The sequence below is a fragment of the Coloeus monedula genome (genome assembly GCF_965178545.1).
Source record: "Coloeus monedula genome assembly, chromosome: 17".
Lineage (NCBI taxonomy): Eukaryota > Metazoa > Chordata > Aves > Passeriformes > Corvidae > Coloeus > Coloeus monedula.
This window is the reverse complement of record NC_138797.1, coordinates 9,778,803-9,802,771: the sequence shown is the minus strand read 5'-3', so window position 1 is coordinate 9,802,771 and position 23,969 is coordinate 9,778,803.

The following is a 23,969-nucleotide window of genomic DNA, read 5'->3' as shown; positions in this document are numbered from 1 at the left end:
ACTCAGCGAAAGCGAAAGGGTGTCTGTCCTTGGAGCTCGAGCTTGTTGGCGACGATGAACGTTTGGTAAGAAAGTTTCACAGCTAGGTAGGCTCGGCAGCAAGACGTGTGAATGTGGAAACTTAGCATGAGGTAGAAATGGAAGGAGGTTTTGATGGAGAGGAAAAGGTGTTCTGCTGAAACACTGATCGCTGACTAAGTGAGAAGGCAAAGGTTGGAAGATTGAGTTGGAAGGAGATTTTCTGTGATGATTAGGACAACGGTATGTGACTCCAAAGGAGCACCTGTTTTTCCCCAAGTAAATGAGTCTCGAGAAGGGCATAAGGGAATAGAAGACATGTTTTGACCAAAAAGAGAGCTCTCGCAGGCAAACAAGAAATGTCGATGGAGCAAGAAGAAGAAGAAGAAGGAAGGAGGGCGGGGGGTGGGGGGGGTGGGTCTGAGAATTCTCCGTGGTAAGCTTAAATTGTAAGTTGCTTACTCTTGCGATTGGATAAGAATGACTAGAATTCGGCAATGGTAGCAGTCATGATAGGCTACAGGCAAATGTCAAGGTATCACTGTGTATGGTGCTTGTTGCTTGCACTGTATTAAGGGACGCAGCAAAGAAACCGCTCTAATGCTTTGTAACTTGAGCAGGAAGCGGCTCCCGGTATGCCTCCGAGCTGTAGCTGACAGCTGTAGGGCTGGCTCTGCATAGCCACTGCCTGAAACGCTGTAACTTCGCCTATGCAAGAAACAGCTTTCAAGAGAGCCGCCTGAAGTGCAGACAGCCTTCGTGAGCCTTTCTCCTCCAGAGCTGTGCAAAGAAAGCGTGCACGCTACAGCGTGGCTGCGTGCAGCATGCACGAGCAAAAGCGGCCAAGTCCAGTGCCCTCGCTGGGCTTCCCTTTCGTGCGGACAAGGTGAGGCGAAGAACGAAGCCGCAGAGCAGCGGGCTTGCGTGTGCAGTGCAGCGAGTCGCAGAAGTCCAGCAAGGGCTCGTTCACAAGCCGAGCCGGCTGAGGGCGTCCTCGCTTCTGCGAAAGGGAAGGCGGAGCCGTAGCACTTCACCCCGCAGCGTGGAGACAGGCACTTTGCTAGTCCTTCAGCCTTGCAGAGTCCCTGCAGCTAGAGCTCAGCCAGGAGCAGGCGTCAAAGCAGAAGGCCTTCCTAAAGCACCCCTTCTCCGAGCAGCCTCCGGAAAGGGCTCATCCCGCTGCGGCTCTGCGCCTTTCTTCTAATGCAGACGCCCGGCACCCTTGGCTCAGCGAGAGCTGCGTGGGCAGCGTGCACTCAGCGAAAGCGAAAGGGTGTCTGTCCTTGGAGCTCGAGCTTGTTGGCGACGATGAACGTTTGGTAAGAAAGTTTCACAGCTAGGTAGGCTCGGCAGCAAGACGTGTGAATGTGGAAACTTAGCATGAGGTAGAAATGGAAGGAGGTTTTGATGGAGAGGAAAAGGTGTTCTGCTGAAACACTGATCGCTGACTAAGTGAGAAGGCAAAGGTTGGAAGATTGAGTTGGAAGGAGATTTTCTTTGATGATTAGGACAACGGTATGTGACTCCAAAGGAGCACCTGTTTTTCCCCAAGTAAATGAGTCTCGAGAAGGGCATAAGGGAATAGAACACATGTTTTGACCAAAAAGAGAGCTCTCGCAGGCAAACAAGAAATGTCGATGGAGCAAGAAGAAAAGAAGAAGGAAGGAGGGCGGGGGGTGGGGGGGGTGGGTCTGAGAATTCTCCGTGGTAAGCTTAAATTGTAAGTTGCTTACTCTTGCGATTGGATAAGAATGACTAGAATTCGGCAATGGTAGCAGTCATGATAGGCTACAGGCAAATGTCAAGGTATCACTGTGTATGGTGCTTGTTGCTTGCACTGTATTAAGGGACGCAGCAAAGAAACCGCTCTAATGCTTTGTAACTTGAGCAGGAAGCGGCTCCCGGTATGCCTCCGAGCTGTAGCTGACAGCTGTAGGGCTGGCTCTGCATAGCCACTGCCTGAAACGCTGTAACTTCGCCTATGCAAGAAACAGCTTTCAAGAGAGCCGCCTGAAGTGCAGACAGCCTTCGTGAGCCTTTCTCCTCCAGAGCTGTGCAAAGAAAGCGTGCACGCTACAGCGTGGCTGCGTGCAGCATGCACGAGCAAAAGCGGCCAAGTCCAGTGCCCTCGCTGGGCTTCCCTTTCGTGCGGACAAGGTGAGGCGAAGAACGAAGCCGCAGAGCAGCGGGCTTGCGTGTGCAGTGCAGCGAGTCGCAGAAGTCCAGCAAGGGCTCGTTCACAAGCCGAGCCGGCTGAGGGCGTCCTCGCTTCTGCGAAAGGGAAGGCGGAGCCGTAGCACTTCACCCCGCAGCGTGGAGACAGGCACTTTGCTAGTCCTTCAGCCTTGCAGAGTCCCTGCAGCTAGAGCTCAGCCAGGAGCAGGCGTCAAAGCAGAAGGCCTTCCTAAAGCACCCCTTCTCCGAGCAGCCTCCGGAAAGGGCTCATCCCGCTGCGGCTCTGCGCCTTTCTTCTAATGCAGACGCCCGGCACCCTTGGCTCAGCGAGAGCTGCGTGGGCAGCGTGCACTCAGCGAAAGCGAAAGGGTGTCTGTCCTTGGAGCTCGAGCTTGTTGGCGACGATGAACGTTTGGTAAGAAAGTTTCACAGCTAGCTAGGCTCGGCAGCAAGACGTGTGAATGTGGAAACTTAGCATGAGGTAGAAATGGAAGGAGGTTTTGATGGAGAGGAAAAGGTGTTCTGCTGAAACACTGATCGCTGACTAAGTGAGAAGGCAAAGGTTGGAAGATTGAGTTGGAAGGAGATTTTCTGTGATGATTAGGACAACGGTATGTGACTCCAAAGGAGCACCTGTTTTTCCCCAAGTAAATGAGTCTCGAGAAGGGCATAAGGGAATAGAACACATGTTTTGACCAAAAAGAGAGCTCTCGCAGGCAAACAAGAAATGTCGATGGAGCAAGAAGAAGAAGAAGAAGAAGGAGGAGGGCGGGGGGGGCGGGGGGGGTCTGAGAATTCTCCGTGGTAAGCTTAAATTGTAAGTTGCTTACTCTTGCGATTGGATAAGAATGACTAGAATTCGGCAATGGTAGCAGTCATGATAGGCTACAGGCAAATGTCAAGGTATCACTGTGTATGGTGCTTGTTGCTTGCACTGTATTAAGGGACGCAGCAAAGAAACCGCTCTAATGCTTTGTAACTTGAGCAGGAAGCGGCTCCCGGTATGCCTCCGAGCTGTAGCTGACAGCTGTAGGGCTGGCTCTGCATAGCCACTGCCTGAAACGCTGTAACTTCGCCTATGCAAGAAACAGCTTTCAAGAGAGCCGCCTGAAGTGCAGACAGCCTTCGTGAGCCTTTCTCCTCCAGAGCTGTGCAAAGAAAGCGTGCACGCTACAGCGTGGCTGCGTGCAGCATGCACGAGCAAAAGCGGCCAAGTCCAGTGCCCTCGCTGGGCTTCCCTTTCGTGCGGACAAGGTGAGGCGAAGAACGAAGCCGCAGAGCAGCGGGCTTGCGTGTGCAGTGCAGCGAGTCGCAGAAGTCCAGCAAGGGCTCGTTCACAAGCCGAGCCGGCTGAGGGCGTCCTCGCTTCTGTGAAAGGGAAGGCGGAGCCGTAGCACTTCACCCCGCAGCGTGGAGACAGGCACTTTGCTAGTCCTTCAGCCTTGCAGAGTCCCTGCAGCTAGAGCTCAGCCAGGAGCAGGCGTCAAAGCAGAAGGCCTTCCTAAAGCACCCCTTCTCCGAGCAGCCTCCGGAAAGGGCTCATCCCGCTGCGGCTCTGCGCCTTTCTTCTAATGCAGACGCCCGGCACCCTTGGCTCAGCGAGAGCTGCGTGGGCAGCGTGCACTCAGCGAAAGCGAAAGGGTGTCTGTCCTTGGAGCTCGAGCTTGTTGGCGACGATGAACGTTTGGTAAGAAAGTTTCACAGCTAGGTAGGCTCGGCAGCAAGACGTGTGAATGTGGAAACTTAGCATGAGGTAGAAATGGAAGGAGGTTTTGATGGAGAGGAAAAGGTGTTCTGCTGAAACACTGATCGCTGACTAAGTGAGAAGGCAAAGGTTGGAAGATTGAGTTGGAAGGAGATTTTCTGTGATGATTAGGACAACGGTATGTGACTCCAAAGGAGCACCTGTTTTTCCCCAAGTAAATGAGTCTCGAGAAGGGCATAAGGGAATAGAACACATGTTTTGACCAAAAAGAGAGCTCTCGCAGGCAAACAAGAAATGTCGATGGAGCAAGAAGAAGAAGAAGAAGAAGGAGGAGGGCGGGGGGGGCGGGGGGGGTCTGAGAATTCTCCGTGGTAAGCTTAAATTGTAAGTTGCTTACTCTTGTGATTGGATAAGAATGACTAGAATTCGGCAATGGTAGCAGTCATGATAGGCTACAGGCAAATGTCAAGGTATCACTGTGTATGGTGCTTGTTGCTTGCACTGTATTAAGGGACGCAGCAAAGAAACCGCTCTAATGCTTTGTAACTTGAGCAGGAAGCGGCTCCCGGTATGCCTCCGAGCTGTAGCTGACAGCTGTAGGGCTGGCTCTGCATAGCCACTGCCTGAAACGCTGTAACTTCGCCTATGCAAGAAACAGCTTTCAAGAGAGCCGCCTGAAGTGCAGACAGCCTTCGTGAGCCTTTCTCCTCCAGAGCTGTGCAAAGAAAGCGTGCACGCTACAGCGTGGCTGCGTGCAGCATGCACGAGCAAAAGCGGCCAAGTCCAGTGCCCTCGCTGGGCTTCCCTTTCGTGCGGACAAGGTGAGGCGAAGAACGAAGCCGCAGAGCAGCGGGCTTGCGTGTGCAGTGCAGCGAGTCGCAGAAGTCCAGCAAGGGCTCGTTCACAAGCCGAGCCGGCTGAGGGCGTCCTCGCTTCTGCGAAAGGGAAGGCGGAGCCGTAGCACTTCACCCCGCAGCGTGGAGACAGGCACTTTGCTAGTCCTTCAGCCTTGCAGAGTCCCTGCAGCTAGAGCTCAGCCAGGAGCAGGCGTCAAAGCAGAAGGCCTTCCTAAAGCACCCCTTCTCCGAGCAGCCTCCGGAAAGGGCTCATCCCGCTGCGGCTCTGCGCCTTTCTTCTAATGCAGACGCCCGGCACCCTTGGCTCAGCGAGAGCTGCGTGGGCAGCGTGCACTCAGCGAAAGCGAAAGGGTGTCTGTCCTTGGAGCTCGAGCTTGTTGGCGACGATGAACGTTTGGTAAGAAAGTTTCACAGCTAGCTAGGCTCGGCAGCAAGACGTGTGAATGTGGAAACTTAGCATGAGGTAGAAATGGAAGGAGGTTTTGATGGAGAGGAAAAGGTGTTCTGCTGAAACACGGATCGCTGACTAAGTGAGAAGGCAAAGGTTGGAAGATTGAGTTGGAAGGAGATTTTCTGTGATGATTAGGACAACGGTATGTGACTCCAAAGGAGCACCTGTTTTTCCCCAAGTAAATGAGTCTCGAGAAGGGCATAAGGGAATAGAACACATGTTTTGACCAAAAAGAGAGCTCTCGCAGGCAAACAAGAAATGTCGATGGAGCAAGAAGAAAAGAAGAAGGAAGGAGGGCGGGGGGTGGGGGGGGTGGGTCTGAGAATTCTCCGTGGTAAGCTTAAATTGTAAGTTGCTTACTCTTGCGATTGGATAAGAACGACTAGAATTCGGCAATGGTAGCAGTCATGATAGGCTACAGGCAAATGTCAAGGTATCACTGTGTATGGTGCTTGTTGCTTGCACTGTATTAAGGGACGCAGCAAAGAAACCGCTCTAATGCTTTGTAACTTGAGCAGGAAGCGGCTCCCGGTATGCCTCCGAGCTGTAGCTGACAGCTGTAGGGCTGGCTCTGCATAGCCACTGCCTGAAACGCTGTAACTTCGCCTATGCAAGAAACAGCTTTCAAGAGAGCCGCCTGAAGTGCAGACAGCCTTCGTGAGCCTTTCTCCTCCAGAGCTGTGCAAAGAAAGCGTGCACGCTACAGCGTGGCTGCGTGCAGCATGCACGAGCAAAAGCGGCCAAGTCCAGTGCCCTCGCTGGGCTTCCCTTTCGTGCGGACAAGGTGAGGCGAAGAACGAAGCCGCAGAGCAGCGGGCTTGCGTGTGCAGTGCAGCGAGTCGCAGAAGTCCAGCAAGGGCTCGTTCACAAGCCGAGCCGACTGAGGGCGTCCTCGCTTCTGCGAAAGGGAAGGCGGAGCCGTAGCACTTCACCCCGCAGCGTGGAGACAGGCACTTTGCTAGTCCTTCAGCCTTGCAGAGTCCCTGCAGCTAGAGCTCAGCCAGGAGCAGGCGTCAAAGCAGAAGGCCTTCCTAAAGCACCCCTTCTCCGAGCAGCCTCCGGAAAGGGCTCATCCCGCTGCGGCTCTGCGCCTTTCTTCTAATGCAGACGCCCGGCACCCTTGGCTCAGCGAGAGCTGCGTGGGCAGCGTGCACTCAGCGAAAGCGAAAGGGTGTCTGTCCTTGGAGCTCGAGCTTGTTGGCGACGATGAACGTTTGGTAAGAAAGTTTCACAGCTAGGTAGGCTCGGCAGCAAGACGTGTGAATGTGGAAACTTAGCATGAGGTAGAAATGGAAGGAGGTTTTGATGGAGAGGAAAAGGTGTTCTGCTGAAACACTGATCGCTGACTAAGTGAGAAGGCAAAGGTTGGAAGATTGAGTTGGAAGGAGATTTTCTGTGATGATTAGGACAACGATATGTGACTCCAAAGGAGCACCTGTTTTTCCCCAAGTAAATGAGTCTCGAGAAGGGCATAAGGGAATAGAACACATGTTTTGACCAAAAAGAGAGCTCTCGCAGGCAAACAAGAAATGTCGATGGAGCAAGAAGAAGAAGAAGAAGGAAGGAGGGCGGGGGGTGGGGGGGGTGGGTCTGAGAATTCTCCGTGGTAAGCTTAAATTGTAAGTTGCTTACTCTTGCGATTGGATAAGAATGACTAGAATTCGGCAATGGTAGCAGTCATGATAGGCTACAGGCAAATGTCAAGGTATCACTGTGTATGGTGCTTGTTGCTTGCACTGTATTAAGGGACGCAGCAAAGAAACCGCTCTAATGCTTTGTAACTTGAGCAGGAAGCGGCTCCCGGTATGCCTCCGAGCTGTAGCTGACAGCTGTAGGGCTGGCTCTGCATAGCCACTGCCTGAAACGCTGTAACTTCGCCTATGCAAGAAACAGCTTTCAAGAGAGCCGCCTGAAGTGCAGACAGCCTTCGTGAGCCTTTCTCCTCCAGAGCTGTGCAAAGAAAGCGTGCACGCTACAGCGTGGCTGCGTGCAGCATGCACGAGCAAAAGCGGCCAAGTCCAGTGCCCTCGCTGGGCTTCCCTTTCGTGCGGACAAGGTGAGGCGAAGAACGAAGCCGCAGAGCAGCGGGCTTGCGTGTGCAGTGCAGCGAGTCGCAGAAGTCCAGCAAGGGCTCGTTCACAAGCCGAGCCGGCTGAGGGCGTCCTCGCTTCTGCGAAAGGGAAGGCGGAGCCGTAGCACTTCACCCCGCAGCGTGGAGACAGGCACTTTGCTAGTCCTTCAGCCTTGCAGAGTCCCTGCAGCTAGAGCTCAGCCAGGAGCAGGCGTCAAAGCAGAAGGCCTTCCTAAAGCACCCCTTCTCCGAGCAGCCTCCGGAAAGGGCTCATCCCGCTGCGGCTCTGCGCCTTTCTTCTAATGCAGACGCCCGGCACCCTTGGCTCAGCGAGAGCTGCGTGGGCAGCGTGCACTCAGCGAAAGCGAAAGGGTGTCTGTCCTTGGAGCTCGAGCTTGTTGGCGACGATGAACGTTTGGTAAGAAAGTTTCACAGCTAGCTAGGCTCGGCAGCAAGACGTGTGAATGTGGAAACTTAGCATGAGGTAGAAATGGAAGGAGGTTTTGATGGAGAGGAAAAGGTGTTCTGCTGAAACACTGATCGCTGACTAAGTGAGAAGGCAAAGGTTGGAAGATTGAGTTGGAAGGAGATTTTCTGTGATGATTAGGACAACGATATGTGACTCCAAAGGAGCACCTGTTTTTCCCCAAGTAAATGAGTCTCGAGAAGGGCATAAGGGAATAGAACACATGTTTTGACCAAAAAGAGAGCTCTCGCAGGCAAACAAGAAATGTCGATGGAGCAAGAAGAAGAAGAAGAAGAAGGAGGAGGGCGGGGGGGGCGGGGGGGTGGGTCTGAGAATTCTCCGTGGTAAGCTTAAATTGTAAGTTGCTTACTCTTGCGATTGGATAAGAACGGCTAGAATTCGGCAATGGTAGCAGTCATGATAGGCTACAGGCAAATGTCAAGGTATCACTGTGTATGGTACTTGTTGCTTGCACTGTATTAAGGGACGCAGCAAAGAAACCGCTCTAATGCTTTGTAACTTGAGCAGGAAGCGGCTCCCGGTATGCCTCCGAGCTGTAGCTGACAGCTGTAGGGCTGGCTCTGCATAGCCACTGCCTGAAACGCTGTAACTTCGCCTATGCAAGAAACAGCTTTCAAGAGAGCCGCCTGAAGTGCAGACAGCCTTCGTGAGCCTTTCTCCTCCAGAGCTGTGCAAAGAAAGCGTGCACGCTACAGCGTGGCTGCGTGCAGCATGCACGAGCAAAAGCGGCCAAGTCCAGTGCCCTCGCTGGGCTTCCCTTTCGTGCGGACAAGGTGAGGCGAAGAACGAAGCCGCAGAGCAGCGGGCTTGCGTGTGCAGTGCAGCGAGTCGCAGAAGTCCAGCAAGGGCTCGTTCACAAGCCGAGCCGGCTGAGGGCGTCCTCGCTTCTGCGAAAGGGAAGGCGGAGCCGTAGCACTTCACCCCGCAGCGTGGAGACAGGCACTTTGCTAGTCCTTCAGCCTTGCAGAGTCCCTGCAGCTAGAGCTCAGCCAGGAGCAGGCGTCAAAGCAGAAGGCCTTCCTAAAGCACCCCTTCTCCGAGCAGCCTCCGGAAAGGGCTCATCCCGCTGCGGCTCTGCGCCTTTCTTCTAATGCAGACGCCCGGCACCCTTGGCTCAGCGAGAGCTGCGTGGGCAGCGTGCACTCAGCGAAAGCGAAAGGGTGTCTGTCCTTGGAGCTCGAGCTTGTTGGCGACGATGAACGTTTGGTAAGAAAGTTTCACAGCTAGCTAGGCTCGGCAGCAAGACGTGTGAATGTGGAAACTTAGCATGAGGTAGAAATGGAAGGAGGTTTTGATGGAGAGGAAAAGGTGTTCTGCTGAAACACTGATCGCTGACTAAGTGAGAAGGCAAAGGTTGGAAGATTGAGTTGGAAGGAGATTTTCTGTGATGATTAGGACAACGGTATGTGACTCCAAAGGAGCACCTGTTTTTCCCCAAGTAAATGAGTCTCGAGAAGGGCATAAGGGAATAGAACACATGTTTTGACCAAAAAGAGAGCTCTCGCAGGCAAACAAGAAATGTCGATGGAGCAAGAAGAAAAGAAGAAGGAAGGAGGGCGGGGGGTGGGGGGGGTGGGTCTGAGAATTCTCCGTGGTAAGCTTAAATTGTAAGTTGCTTACTCTTGCGATTGGATAAGAACGACTAGAATTCGGCAATGGTAGCAGTCATGATAGGCTACAGGCAAATGTCAAGGTATCACTGTGTATGGTGCTTGTTGCTTGCACTGTATTAAGGGACGCAGCAAAGAAACCGCTCTAATGCTTTGTAACTTGAGCAGGAAGCGGCTCCCGGTATGCCTCCGAGCTGTAGCTGACAGCTGTAGGGCTGGCTCTGCATAGCCACTGCCTGAAACGCTGTAACTTCGCCTATGCAAGAAACAGCTTTCAAGAGAGCCGCCTGAAGTGCAGACAGCCTTCGTGAGCCTTTCTCCTCCAGAGCTGTGCAAAGAAAGCGTGCACGCTACAGCGTGGCTGCGTGCAGCATGCACGAGCAAAAGCGGCCAAGTCCAGTGCCCTCGCTGGGCTTCCCTTTCGTGCGGACAAGGTGAGGCGAAGAACGAAGCCGCAGAGCAGCGGGCTTGCGTGTGCAGTGCAGCGAGTCGCAGAAGTCCAGCAAGGGCTCGTTCACAAGCCGAGCCGGCTGAGGGCGTCCTCGCTTCTGCGAAAGGGAAGGCGGAGCCGTAGCACTTCACCCCGCAGCGTGGAGACAGGCACTTTGCTAGTCCTTCAGCCTTGCAGAGTCCCTGCAGCTAGAGCTCAGCCAGGAGCAGGCGTCAAAGCAGAAGGCCTTCCTAAAGCACCCCTTCTCCGAGCAGCCTCCGGAAAGGGCTCATCCCGCTGCGGCTCTGCGCCTTTCTTCTAATGCAGACGCCCGGCACCCTTGGCTCAGCGAGAGCTGCGTGGGCAGCGTGCACTCAGCGAAAGCGAAAGGGTGTCTGTCCTTGGAGCTCGAGCTTGTTGGCGACGATGAACGTTTGGTAAGAAAGTTTCACAGCTAGCTAGGCTCGGCAGCAAGACGTGTGAATGTGGAAACTTAGCATGAGGTAGAAATGGAAGGAGGTTTTGATGGAGAGGAAAAGGTGTTCTGCTGAAACACGGATCGCTGACTAAGTGAGAAGGCAAAGGTTGGAAGATTGAGTTGGAAGGAGATTTTCTGTGATGATTAGGACAACGGTATGTGACTCCAAAGGAGCACCTGTTTTTCCCCAAGTAAATGAGTCTCGAGAAGGGCATAAGGGAATAGAAGACATGTTTTGACCAAAAAGAGAGCTCTCGCAGGCAAACAAGAAATGTCGATGGAGCAAGAAGAAGAAGAAGAAGGAAGGAGGGCGGGGGGGGCGGGGGGGTGGGTCTGAGAATTCTCCGTGGTAAGCTTAAATTGTAAGTTGCTTACTCTTGCGATTGGATAAGAACGGCTAGAATTCGGCAATGGTAGCAGTCATGATAGGCTACAGGCAAATGTCAAGGTATCACTGTGTATGGTGCTTGTTGCTTGCACTGTATTAAGGGACGCAGCAAAGAAACCGCTCTAATGCTTTGTAACTTGAGCAGGAAGCGGCTCCCGGTATGCCTCCGAGCTGTAGCTGACAGCTGTAGGGCTGGCTCTGCATAGCCACTGCCTGAAACGCTGTAACTTCGCCTATGCAAGAAACAGCTTTCAAGAGAGCCGCCTGAAGTGCAGACAGCCTTCGTGAGCCTTTCTCCTCCAGAGCTGTGCAAAGAAAGCGTGCACGCTACAGCGTGGCTGCGTGCAGCATGCACGAGCAAAAGCGGCCAAGTCCAGTGCCCTCGCTGGGCTTCCCTTTCGTGCGGACAAGGTGAGGCGAAGAACGAAGCCGCAGAGCAGCGGGCTTGCGTGTGCAGTGCAGCGAGTCGCAGAAGTCCAGCAAGGGCTCGTTCACAAGCCGAGCCGGCTGAGGGCGTCCTCGCTTCTGCGAAAGGGAAGGCGGAGCCGTAGCACTTCACCCCGCAGCGTGGAGACAGGCACTTTGCTAGTCCTTCAGCCTTGCAGAGTCCCTGCAGCTAGAGCTCAGCCAGGAGCAGGCGTCAAAGCAGAAGGCCTTCCTAAAGCACCCCTTCTCCGAGCAGCCTCCGGAAAGGGCTCATCCCGCTGCGGCTCTGCGCCTTTCTTCTAATGCAGACGCCCGGCACCCTTGGCTCAGCGAGAGCTGCGTGGGCAGCGTGCACTCAGCGAAAGCGAAAGGGTGTCTGTCCTTGGAGCTCGAGCTTGTTGGCGACGATGAACGTTTGGTAAGAAAGTTTCACAGCTAGCTAGGCTCGGCAGCAAGACGTGTGAATGTGGAAACTTAGCATGAGGTAGAAATGGAAGGAGGTTTTGATGGAGAGGAAAAGGTGTTCTGCTGAAACACTGATCGCTGACTAAGTGAGAAGGCAAAGGTTGGAAGATTGAGTTGGAAGGAGATTTTCTGTGATGATTAGGACAACGGTATGTGACTCCAAAGGAGCACCTGTTTTTCCCCAAGTAAATGAGTCTCGAGAAGGGCATAAGGGAATAGAAGACATGTTTTGACCAAAAAGAGAGCTCTCGCAGGCAAACAAGAAATGTCGATGGAGCAAGAAGAAGAAGAAGAAGAAGGAGGAGGGCGGGGGGGGCGGGGGGGGTCTGAGAATTCTCCGTGGTAAGCTTAAATTGTAAGTTGCTTACTCTTGTGATTGGATAAGAATGACTAGAATTCGGCAATGGTAGCAGTCATGATAGGCTACAGGCAAATGTCAAGGTATCACTGTGTATGGTGCTTGTTGCTTGCACTGTATTAAGGGACGCAGCAAAGAAACCGCTCTAATGCTTTGTAACTTGAGCAGGAAGCGGCTCCCGGTATGCCTCCGAGCTGTAGCTGACAGCTGTAGGGCTGGCTCTGCATAGCCACTGCCTGAAACGCTGTAACTTCGCCTATGCAAGAAACAGCTTTCAAGAGAGCCGCCTGAAGTGCAGACAGCCTTCGTGAGCCTTTCTCCTCCAGAGCTGTGCAAAGAAAGCGTGCACGCTACAGCGTGGCTGCGTGCAGCATGCACGAGCAAAAGCGGCCAAGTCCAGTGCCCTCGCTGGGCTTCCCTTTCGTGCGGACAAGGTGAGGCGAAGAACGAAGCCGCAGAGCAGCGGGCTTGCGTGTGCAGTGCAGCGAGTCGCAGAAGTCCAGCAAGGGCTCGTTCACAAGCCGAGCCGGCTGAGGGCGTCCTCGCTTCTGCGAAAGGGAAGGCGGAGCCGTAGCACTTCACCCCGCAGCGTGGAGACAGGCACTTTGCTAGTCCTTCAGCCTTGCAGAGTCCCTGCAGCTAGAGCTCAGCCAGGAGCAGGCGTCAAAGCAGAAGGCCTTCCTAAAGCACCCCTTCTCCGAGCAGCCTCCGGAAAGGGCTCATCCCGCTGCGGCTCTGCGCCTTTCTTCTAATGCAGACGCCCGGCACCCTTGGCTCAGCGAGAGCTGCGTGGGCAGCGTGCACTCAGCGAAAGTGAAAGGGTGTCTGTCCTTGGAGCTCGAGCTTGTTGGCGACGATGAACGTTTGGTAAGAAAGTTTCACAGCTAGGTAGGCTCGGCAGCAAGACGTGTGAATGTGGAAACTTAGCATGAGGTAGAAATGGAAGGAGGTTTTGATGGAGAGGAAAAGGTGTTCTGCTGAAACACTGATCGCTGACTAAGTGAGAAGGCAAAGGTTGGAAGATTGAGTTGGAAGGAGATTTTCTGTGATGATTAGGACAACGGTATGTGACTCCAAAGGAGCACCTGTTTTTCCCCAAGTAAATGAGTCTCGAGAAGGGCATAAGGGAATAGAAGACATGTTTTGACCAAAAAGAGAGCTCTCGCAGGCAAACAAGAAATGTCGATGGAGCAAGAAGAAAAGAAGAAGGAAGGAGGGCGGGGGGTGGGGGGGGTGGGTCTGAGAATTCTCCGTGGTAAGCTTAAATTGTAAGTTGCTTACTCTTGCGATTGGATAAGAACGACTAGAATTCGGCAATGGTAGCAGTCATGATAGGCTACAGGCAAATGTCAAGGTATCACTGTGTATGGTGCTTGTTGCTTGCACTGTATTAAGGGACGCAGCAAAGAAACCGCTCTAATGCTTTGTAACTTGAGCAGGAAGCGGCTCCCGGTATGCCTCCGAGCTGTAGCTGACAGCTGTAGGGCTGGCTCTGCATAGCCACTGCCTGAAACGCTGTAACTTCGCCTATGCAAGAAACAGCTTTCAAGAGAGCCGCCTGAAGTGCAGACAGCCTTCGTGAGCCTTTCTCCTCCAGAGCTGTGCAAAGAAAGCGTGCACGCTACAGCGTGGCTGCGTGCAGCATGCACGAGCAAAAGCGGCCAAGTCCAGTGCCCTCGCTGGGCTTCCCTTTCGTGCGGACAAGGTGAGGCGAAGAACGAAGCCGCAGAGCAGCGGGCTTGCGTGTGCAGTGCAGCGAGTCGCAGAAGTCCAGCAAGGGCTCGTTCACAAGCCGAGCCGGCTGAGGGCGTCCTCGCTTCTGCGAAAGGGAAGGCGGAGCCGTAGCACTTCACCCCGCAGCGTGGAGACAGGCACTTTGCTAGTCCTTCAGCCTTGCAGAGTCCCTGCAGCTAGAGCTCAGCCAGGAGCAGGCGTCAAAGCAGAAGGCCTTCCTAAAGCACCCCTTCTCCGAGCAGCCTCCGGAAAGGGCTCATCCCGCTGCGGCTCTGCGCCTTTCTTCTAATGCAGACGCCCGGCACCCTTGGCTCAGCGAGAGCTGCGTGGGCAGCGTGCACTCAGCGAAAGCGAAAGGGTGTCTGTCCTTGGAGCTCGAGCTTGTTGGCGACGATGAACGTTTGGTAAGAAAGTTTCACAGCTAGGTAGGCTCGGCAGCAAGACGTGTGAATGTGGAAACTTAGCATGAGGTAGAAATGGAAGGAGGTTTTGATGGAGAGGAAAAGGTGTTCTGCTGAAACACTGATCGCTGACTAAGTGAGAAGGCAAAGGTTGGAAGATTGAGTTGGAAGGAGATTTTCTGTGATGATTAGGACAACGGTATGTGACTCCAAAGGAGCACCTGTTTTTCCCCAAGTAAATGAGTCTCGAGAAGGGCATAAGGGAATAGAACACATGTTTTGACCAAAAAGAGAGCTCTCGCAGGCAAACAAGAAATGTCGATGGAGCAAGAAGAAGAAGAAGAAGGAAGGAGGGCGGGGGGTGGGGGGGGTGGGTCTGAGAATTCTCCGTGGTAAGCTTAAATTGTAAGTTGCTTACTCTTGCGATTGGATAAGAACGACTAGAATTCGGCAATGGTAGCAGTCATGATAGGCTACAGGCAAATGTCAAGGTATCACTGTGTATGGTGCTTGTTGCTTGCACTGTATTAAGGGACGCAGCAAAGAAACCGCTCTAATGCTTTGTAACTTGAGCAGGAAGCGGCTCCCGGTATGCCTCCGAGCTGTAGCTGACAGCTGTAGGGCTGGCTCTGCATAGCCACTGCCTGAAACGCTGTAACTTCGCCTATGCAAGAAACAGCTTTCAAGAGAGCCGCCTGAAGTGCAGACAGCCTTCGTGAGCCTTTCTCCTCCAGAGCTGTGCAAAGAAAGCGTGCACGCTACAGCGTGGCTGCGTGCAGCATGCACGAGCAAAAGCGGCCAAGTCCAGTGCCCTCGCTGGGCTTCCCTTTCGTGCGGACAAGGTGAGGCGAAGAACGAAGCCGCAGAGCAGCGGGCTTGCGTGTGCAGTGCAGCGAGTCGCAGAAGTCCAGCAAGGGCTCGTTCACAAGCCGAGCCGGCTGAGGGCGTCCTCGCTTCTGCGAAAGGGAAGGCGGAGCCGTAGCACTTCACCCCGCAGCGTGGAGACAGGCACTTTGCTAGTCCTTCAGCCTTGCAGAGTCCCTGCAGCTAGAGCTCAGCCAGGAGCAGGCGTCAAAGCAGAAGGCCTTCCTAAAGCACCCCTTCTCCGAGCAGCCTCCGGAAAGGGCTCATCCCGCTGCGGCTCTGCGCCTTTCTTCTAATGCAGACGCCCGGCACCCTTGGCTCAGCGAGAGCTGCGTGGGCAGCGTGCACTCAGCGAAAGCGAAAGGGTGTCTGTCCTTGGAGCTCGAGCTTGTTGGCGACGATGAACGTTTGGTAAGAAAGTTTCACAGCTAGGTAGGCTCGGCAGCAAGACGTGTGAATGTGGAAACTTAGCATGAGGTAGAAATGGAAGGAGGTTTTGATGGAGAGGAAAAGGTGTTCTGCTGAAACACGGATCGCTGACTAAGTGAGAAGGCAAAGGTTGGAAGATTGAGTTGGAAGGAGATTTTCTGTGATGATTAGGACAACGGTATGTGACTCCAAAGGAGCACCTGTTTTTCCCCAAGTAAATGAGTCTCGAGAAGGGCATAAGGGAATAGAACACATGTTTTGACCAAAAAGAGAGCTCTCGCAGGCAAACAAGAAATGTCGATGGAGCAAGAAGAAAAGAAGAAGGAAGGAGGGCGGGGGGTGGGGGGGGTGGGTCTGAGAATTCTCCGTGGTAAGCTTAAATTGTAAGTTGCTTACTCTTGCGATTGGATAAGAACGACTAGAATTCGGCAATGGTAGCAGTCATGATAGGCTACAGGCAAATGTCAAGGTATCACTGTGTATGGTGCTTGTTGCTTGCACTGTATTAAGGGACGCAGCAAAGAAACCGCTCTAATGCTTTGTAACTTGAGCAGGAAGCGGCTCCCGGTATGCCTCCGAGCTGTAGCTGACAGCTGTAGGGCTGGCTCTGCATAGCCACTGCCTGAAACGCTGTAACTTCGCCTATGCAAGAAACAGCTTTCAAGAGAGCCGCCTGAAGTGCAGACAGCCTTCGTGAGCCTTTCTCCTCCAGAGCTGTGCAAAGAAAGCGTGCACGCTACAGCGTGGCTGCGTGCAGCATGCACGAGCAAAAGCGGCCAAGTCCAGTGCCCTCGCTGGGCTTCCCTTTCGTGCGGACAAGGTGAGGCGAAGAACGAAGCCGCAGAGCAGCGGGCTTGCGTGTGCAGTGCAGCGAGTCGCAGAAGTCCAGCAAGGGCTCGTTCACAAGCCGAGCCGGCTGAGGGCGTCCTCGCTTCTGCGAAAGGGAAGGCGGAGCCGTAGCACTTCACCCCGCAGCGTGGAGACAGGCACTTTGCTAGTCCTTCAGCCTTGCAGAGTCCCTGCAGCTAGAGCTCAGCCAGGAGCAGGCGTCAAAGCAGAAGGCCTTCCTAAAGCACCCCTTCTCCGAGCAGCCTCCGGAAAGGGCTCATCCCGCTGCGGCTCTGCGCCTTTCTTCTAATGCAGACGCCCGGCACCCTTGGCTCAGCGAGAGCTGCGTGGGCAGCGTGCACTCAGCGAAAGCGAAAGGGTGTCTGTCCTTGGAGCTCGAGCTTGTTGGCGACGATGAACGTTTGGTAAGAAAGTTTCACAGCTAGGTAGGCTCGGCAGCAAGACGTGTGAATGTGGAAACTTAGCATGAGGTAGAAATGGAAGGAGGTTTTGATGGAGAGGAAAAGGTGTTCTGCTGAAACACTGATCGCTGACTAAGTGAGAAGGCAAAGGTTGGAAGATTGAGTTGGAAGGAGATTTTCTGTGATGATTAGGACAACGGTATGTGACTCCAAAGGAGCACCTGTTTTTCCCCAAGTAAATGAGTCTCGAGAAGGGCATAAGGGAATAGAAGACATGTTTTGACCAAAAAGAGAGCTCTCGCAGGCAAACAAGAAATGTCGATGGAGCAAGAAGAAGAAGAAGAAGGAAGGAGGGCGGGGGGTGGGGGGGGTGGGTCTGAGAATTCTCCGTGGTAAGCTTAAATTGTAAGTTGCTTACTCTTGCGATTGGATAAGAATGACTAGAATTCGGCAATGGTAGCAGTCATGATAGGCTACAGGCAAATGTCAAGGTATCACTGTGTATGGTGCTTGTTGCTTGCACTGTATTAAGGGACGCAGCAAAGAAACCGCTCTAATGCTTTGTAACTTGAGCAGGAAGCGGCTCCCGGTATGCCTCCGAGCTGTAGCTGACAGCTGTAGGGCTGGCTCTGCATAGCCACTGCCTGAAACGCTGTAACTTCGCCTATGCAAGAAACAGCTTTCAAGAGAGCCGCCTGAAGTGCAGACAGCCTTCGTGAGCCTTTCTCCTCCAGAGCTGTGCAAAGAAAGCGTGCACGCTACAGCGTGGCTGCGTGCAGCATGCACGAGCAAAAGCGGCCAAGTCCAGTGCCCTCGCTGGGCTTCCCTTTCGTGCGGACAAGGTGAGGCGAAGAACGAAGCCGCAGAGCAGCGGGCTTGCGTGTGCAGTGCAGCGAGTCGCAGAAGTCCAGCAAGGGCTCGTTCACAAGCCGAGCCGGCTGAGGGCGTCCTCGCTTCTGCGAAAGGGAAGGCGGAGCCGTAGCACTTCACCCCGCAGCGTGGAGACAGGCACTTTGCTAGTCCTTCAGCCTTGCAGAGTCCCTGCAGCTAGAGCTCAGCCAGGAGCAGGCGTCAAAGCAGAAGGCCTTCCTAAAGCACCCCTTCTCCGAGCAGCCTCCGGAAAGGGCTCATCCCGCTGCGGCTCTGCGCCTTTCTTCTAATGCAGACGCCCGGCACCCTTGGCTCAGCGAGAGCTGCGTGGGCAGCGTGCACTCAGCGAAAGCGAAAGGGTGTCTGTCCTTGGAGCTCGAGCTTGTTGGCGACGATGAACGTTTGGTAAGAAAGTTTCACAGCTAGGTAGGCTCGGCAGCAAGACGTGTGAATGTGGAAACTTAGCATGAGGTAGAAATGGAAGGAGGTTTTGATGGAGAGGAAAAGGTGTTCTGCTGAAACACTGATCGCTGACTAAGTGAGAAGGCAAAGGTTGGAAGATTGAGTTGGAAGGAGATTTTCTTTGATGATTAGGACAACGGTATGTGACTCCAAAGGAGCACCTGTTTTTCCCCAAGTAAATGAGTCTCGAGAAGGGCATAAGGGAATAGAACACATGTTTTGACCAAAAAGAGAGCTCTCGCAGGCAAACAAGAAATGTCGATGGAGCAAGAAGAAAAGAAGAAGGAAGGAGGGCGGGGGGTGGGGGGGGTGGGTCTGAGAATTCTCCGTGGTAAGCTTAAATTGTAAGTTGCTTACTCTTGCGATTGGATAAGAATGACTAGAATTCGGCAATGGTAGCAGTCATGATAGGCTACAGGCAAATGTCAAGGTATCACTGTGTATGGTGCTTGTTGCTTGCACTGTATTAAGGGACGCAGCAAAGAAACCGCTCTAATGCTTTGTAACTTGAGCAGGAAGCGGCTCCCGGTATGCCTCCGAGCTGTAGCTGACAGCTGTAGGGCTGGCTCTGCATAGCCACTGCCTGAAACGCTGTAACTTCGCCTATGCAAGAAACAGCTTTCAAGAGAGCCGCCTGAAGTGCAGACAGCCTTCGTGAGCCTTTCTCCTCCAGAGCTGTGCAAAGAAAGCGTGCACGCTACAGCGTGGCTGCGTGCAGCATGCACGAGCAAAAGCGGCCAAGTCCAGTGCCCTCGCTGGGCTTCCCTTTCGTGCGGACAAGGTGAGGCGAAGAACGAAGCCGCAGAGCAGCGGGCTTGCGTGTGCAGTGCAGCGAGTCGCAGAAGTCCAGCAAGGGCTCGTTCACAAGCCGAGCCGGCTGAGGGCGTCCTCGCTTCTGCGAAAGGGAAGGCGGAGCCGTAGCACTTCACCCCGCAGCGTGGAGACAGGCACTTTGCTAGTCCTTCAGCCTTGCAGAGTCCCTGCAGCTAGAGCTCAGCCAGGAGCAGGCGTCAAAGCAGAAGGCCTTCCTAAAGCACCCCTTCTCCGAGCAGCCTCCGGAAAGGGCTCATCCCGCTGCGGCTCTGCGCCTTTCTTCTAATGCAGACGCCCGGCACCCTTGGCTCAGCGAGAGCTGCGTGGGCAGCGTGCACTCAGCGAAAGCGAAAGGGTGTCTGTCCTTGGAGCTCGAGCTTGTTGGCGACGATGAACGTTTGGTAAGAAAGTTTCACAGCTAGGTAGGCTCGGCAGCAAGACGTGTGAATGTGGAAACTTAGCATGAGGTAGAAATGGAAGGAGGTTTTGATGGAGAGGAAAAGGTGTTCTGCTGAAACACGGATCGCTGACTAAGTGAGAAGGCAAAGGTTGGAAGATTGAGTTGGAAGGAGATTTTCTGTGATGATTAGGACAACGGTATGTGACTCCAAAGGAGCACCTGTTTTTCCCCAAGTAAATGAGTCTCGAGAAGGGCATAAGGGAATAGAAGACATGTTTTGACCAAAAAGAGAGCTCTCGCAGGCAAACAAGAAATGTCGATGGAGCAAGAAGAAGAAGAAGAAGGAAGGAGGGCGGGGGGGGCGGGGGGGTGGGTCTGAGAATTCTCCGTGGTAAGCTTAAATTGTAAGTTGCTTACTCTTGCGATTGGATAAGAACGGCTAGAATTCGGCAATGGTAGCAGTCATGATAGGCTACAGGCAAATGTCAAGGTATCACTGTGTATGGTGCTTGTTGCTTGCACTGTATTAAGGGACGCAGCAAAGAAACCGCTCTAATGCTTTGTAACTTGAGCAGGAAGCGGCTCCCGGTATGCCTCCGAGCTGTAGCTGACAGCTGTAGGGCTGGCTCTGCATAGCCACTGCCTGAAACGCTGTAACTTCGCCTATGCAAGAAACAGCTTTCAAGAGAGCCGCCTGAAGTGCAGACAGCCTTCGTGAGCCTTTCTCCTCCAGAGCTGTGCAAAGAAAGCGTGCACGCTACAGCGTGGCTGCGTGCAGCATGCACGAGCAAAAGCGGCCAAGTCCAGTGCCCTCGCTGGGCTTCCCTTTCGTGCGGACAAGGTGAGGCGAAGAACGAAGCCGCAGAGCAGCGGGCTTGCGTGTGCAGTGCAGCGAGTCGCAGAAGTCCAGCAAGGGCTCGTTCACAAGCCGAGCCGGCTGAGGGCGTCCTCGCTTCTGCGAAAGGGAAGGCGGAGCCGTAGCACTTCACCCCGCAGCGTGGAGACAGGCACTTTGCTAGTCCTTCAGCCTTGCAGAGTCCCTGCAGCTAGAGCTCAGCCAGGAGCAGGCGTCAAAGCAGAAGGCCTTCCTAAAGCACCCCTTCTCCGAGCAGCCTCCGGAAAGGGCTCATCCCGCTGCGGCTCTGCGCCTTTCTTCTAATGCAGACGCCCGGCACCCTTGGCTCAGCGAGAGCTGCGTGGGCAGCGTGCACTCAGCGAAAGCGAAAGGGTGTCTGTCCTTGGAGCTCGAGCTTGTTGGCGACGATGAACGTTTGGTAAGAAAGTTTCACAGCTAGCTAGGCTCGGCAGCAAGACGTGTGAATGTGGAAACTTAGCATGAGGTAGAAATGGAAGGAGGTTTTGATGGAGAGGAAAAGGTGTTCTGCTGAAACACTGATCGCTGACTAAGTGAGAAGGCAAAGGTTGGAAGATTGAGTTGGAAGGAGATTTTCTGTGATGATTAGGACAACGGTATGTGACTCCAAAGGAGCACCTGTTTTTCCCCAAGTAAATGAGTCTCGAGAAGGGCATAAGGGAATAGAACACATGTTTTGACCAAAAAGAGAGCTCTCGCAGGCAAACAAGAAATGTCGATGGAGCAAGAAGAAGAAGAAGAAGAAGGAGGAGGGCGGGGGGGGCGGGGGGGGTCTGAGAATTCTCCGTGGTAAGCTTAAATTGTAAGTTGCTTACTCTTGCGATTGGATAAGAATGACTAGAATTCGGCAATGGTAGCAGTCATGATAGGCTACAGGCAAATGTCAAGGTATCACTGTGTATGGTGCTTGTTGCTTGCACTGTATTAAGGGACGCAGCAAAGAAACCGCTCTAATGCTTTGTAACTTGAGCAGGAAGCGGCTCCCGGTATGCCTCCGAGCTGTAGCTGACAGCTGTAGGGCTGGCTCTGCATAGCCACTGCCTGAAACGCTGTAACTTCGCCTATGCAAGAAACAGCTTTCAAGAGAGCCGCCTGAAGTGCAGACAGCCTTCGTGAGCCTTTCTCCTCCAGAGCTGTGCAAAGAAAGCGTGCACGCTACAGCGTGGCTGCGTGCAGCATGCACGAGCAAAAGCGGCCAAGTCCAGTGCCCTCGCTGGGCTTCCCTTTCGTGCGGACAAGGTGAGGCGAAGAACGAAGCCGCAGAGCAGCGGGCTTGCGTGTGCAGTGCAGCGAGTCGCAGAAGTCCAGCAAGGGCTCGTTCACAAGCCGAGCCGGCTGAGGGCGTCCTCGCTTCTGTGAAAGGGAAGGCGGAGCCGTAGCACTTCACCCCGCAGCGTGGAGACAGGCACTTTGCTAGTCCTTCAGCCTTGCAGAGTCCCTGCAGCTAGAGCTCAGCCAGGAGCAGGCGTCAAAGCAGAAGGCCTTCCTAAAGCACCCCTTCTCCGAGCAGCCTCCGGAAAGGGCTCATCCCGCTGCGGCTCTGCGCCTTTCTTCTAATGCAGACGCCCGGCACCCTTGGCTCAGCGAGAGCTGCGTGGGCAGCGTGCACTCAGCGAAAGCGAAAGGGTGTCTGTCCTTGGAGCTCGAGCTTGTTGGCGACGATGAACGTTTGGTAAGAAAGTTTCACAGCTAGGTAGGCTCGGCAGCAAGACGTGTGAATGTGGAAACTTAGCATGAGGTAGAAATGGAAGGAGGTTTTGATGGAGAGGAAAAGGTGTTCTGCTGAAACACTGATCGCTGACTAAGTGAGAAGGCAAAGGTTGGAAGATTGAGTTGGAAGGAGATTTTCTGTGATGATTAGGACAACGGTATGTGACTCCAAAGGAGCACCTGTTTTTCCCCAAGTAAATGAGTCTCGAGAAGGGCATAAGGGAATAGAACACATGTTTTGACCAAAAAGAGAGCTCTCGCAGGCAAACAAGAAATGTCGATGGAGCAAGAAGAAGAAGAAGAAGAAGGAGGAGGGCGGGGGGGGCGGGGGGGGTCTGAGAATTCTCCGTGGTAAGCTTAAATTGTAAGTTGCTTACTCTTGTGATTGGATAAGAATGACTAGAATTCGGCAATGGTAGCAGTCATGATAGGCTACAGGCAAATGTCAAGGTATCACTGTGTATGGTGCTTGTTGCTTGCACTGTATTAAGGGACGCAGCAAAGAAACCGCTCTAATGCTTTGTAACTTGAGCAGGAAGCGGCTCCCGGTATGCCTCCGAGCTGTAGCTGACAGCTGTAGGGCTGGCTCTGCATAGCCACTGCCTGAAACGCTGTAACTTCGCCTATGCAAGAAACAGCTTTCAAGAGAGCCGCCTGAAGTGCAGACAGCCTTCGTGAGCCTTTCTCCTCCAGAGCTGTGCAAAGAAAGCGTGCACGCTACAGCGTGGCTGCGTGCAGCATGCACGAGCAAAAGCGGCCAAGTCCAGTGCCCTCGCTGGGCTTCCCTTTCGTGCGGACAAGGTGAGGCGAAGAACGAAGCCGCAGAGCAGCGGGCTTGCGTGTGCAGTGCAGCGAGTCGCAGAAGTCCAGCAAGGGCTCGTTCACAAGCCGAGCCGGCTGAGGGCGTCCTCGCTTCTGCGAAAGGGAAGGCGGAGCCGTAGCACTTCACCCCGCAGCGTGGAGACAGGCACTTTGCTAGTCCTTCAGCCTTGCAGAGTCCCTGCAGCTAGAGCTCAGCCAGGAGCAGGCGTCAAAGCAGAAGGCCTTCCTAAAGCACCCCTTCTCCGAGCAGCCTCCGGAAAGGGCTCATCCCGCTGCGGCTCTGCGCCTTTCTTCTAATGCAGACGCCCGGCACCCTTGGCTCAGCGAGAGCTGCGTGGGCAGCGTGCACTCAGCGAAAGCGAAAGGGTGTCTGTCCTTGGAGCTCGAGCTTGTTGGCGACGATGAACGTTTGGTAAGAAAGTTTCACAGCTAGGTAGGCTCGGCAGCAAGACGTGTGAATGTGGAAACTTAGCATGAGGTAGAAATGGAAGGAGGTTTTGATGGAGAGGAAAAGGTGTTCTGCTGAAACACGGATCGCTGACTAAGTGAGAAGGCAAAGGTTGGAAGATTGAGTTGGAAGGAGATTTTCTGTGATGATTAGGACAACGGTATGTGACTCCAAAGGAGCACCTGTTTTTCCCCAAGTAAATGAGTCTCGAGAAGGGCATAAGGGAATAGAAGACATGTTTTGACCAAAAAGAGAGCTCTCGCAGGCAAACAAGAAATGTCGATGGAGCAAGAAGAAGAAGAAGAAGAAGGAGGAGGGCGGGGGGGGCGGGGGGGTGGGTCTGAGAATTCTCCGTGGTAAGCTTAAATTGTAAGTTGCTTACTCTTGCGATTGGATAAGAACGGCTAGAATTCGGCAATGGTAGCAGTCATGATAGGCTACAGGCAAATGTCAAGGTATCACTGTGTATGGTGCTTGTTGCTTGCACTGTATTAAGGGACGCAGCAAAGAAACCGCTCTAATGCTTTGTAACTTGAGCAGGAAGCGGCTCCCGGTATGCCTCCGAGCTGTAGCTGACAGCTGTAGGGCTGGCTCTGCATAGCCACTGCCTGAAACGCTGTAACTTCGCCTATGCAAGAAACAGCTTTCAAGAGAGCCGCCTGAAGTGCAGACAGCCTTCGTGAGCCTTTCTCCTCCAGAGCTGTGCAAAGAAAGCGTGCACGCTACAGCGTGGCTGCGTGCAGCATGCACGAGCAAAAGCGGCCAAGTCCAGTGCCCTCGCTGGGCTTCCCTTTCGTGCGGACAAGGTGAGGCGAAGAACGAAGCCGCAGAGCAGCGGGCTTGCGTGTGCAGTGCAGCGAGTCGCAGAAGTCCAGCAAGGGCTCGTTCACAAGCCGAGCCGGCTGAGGGCGTCCTCGCTTCTGCGAAAGGGAAGGCGGAGCCGTAGCACTTCACCCCGCAGCGTGGAGACAGG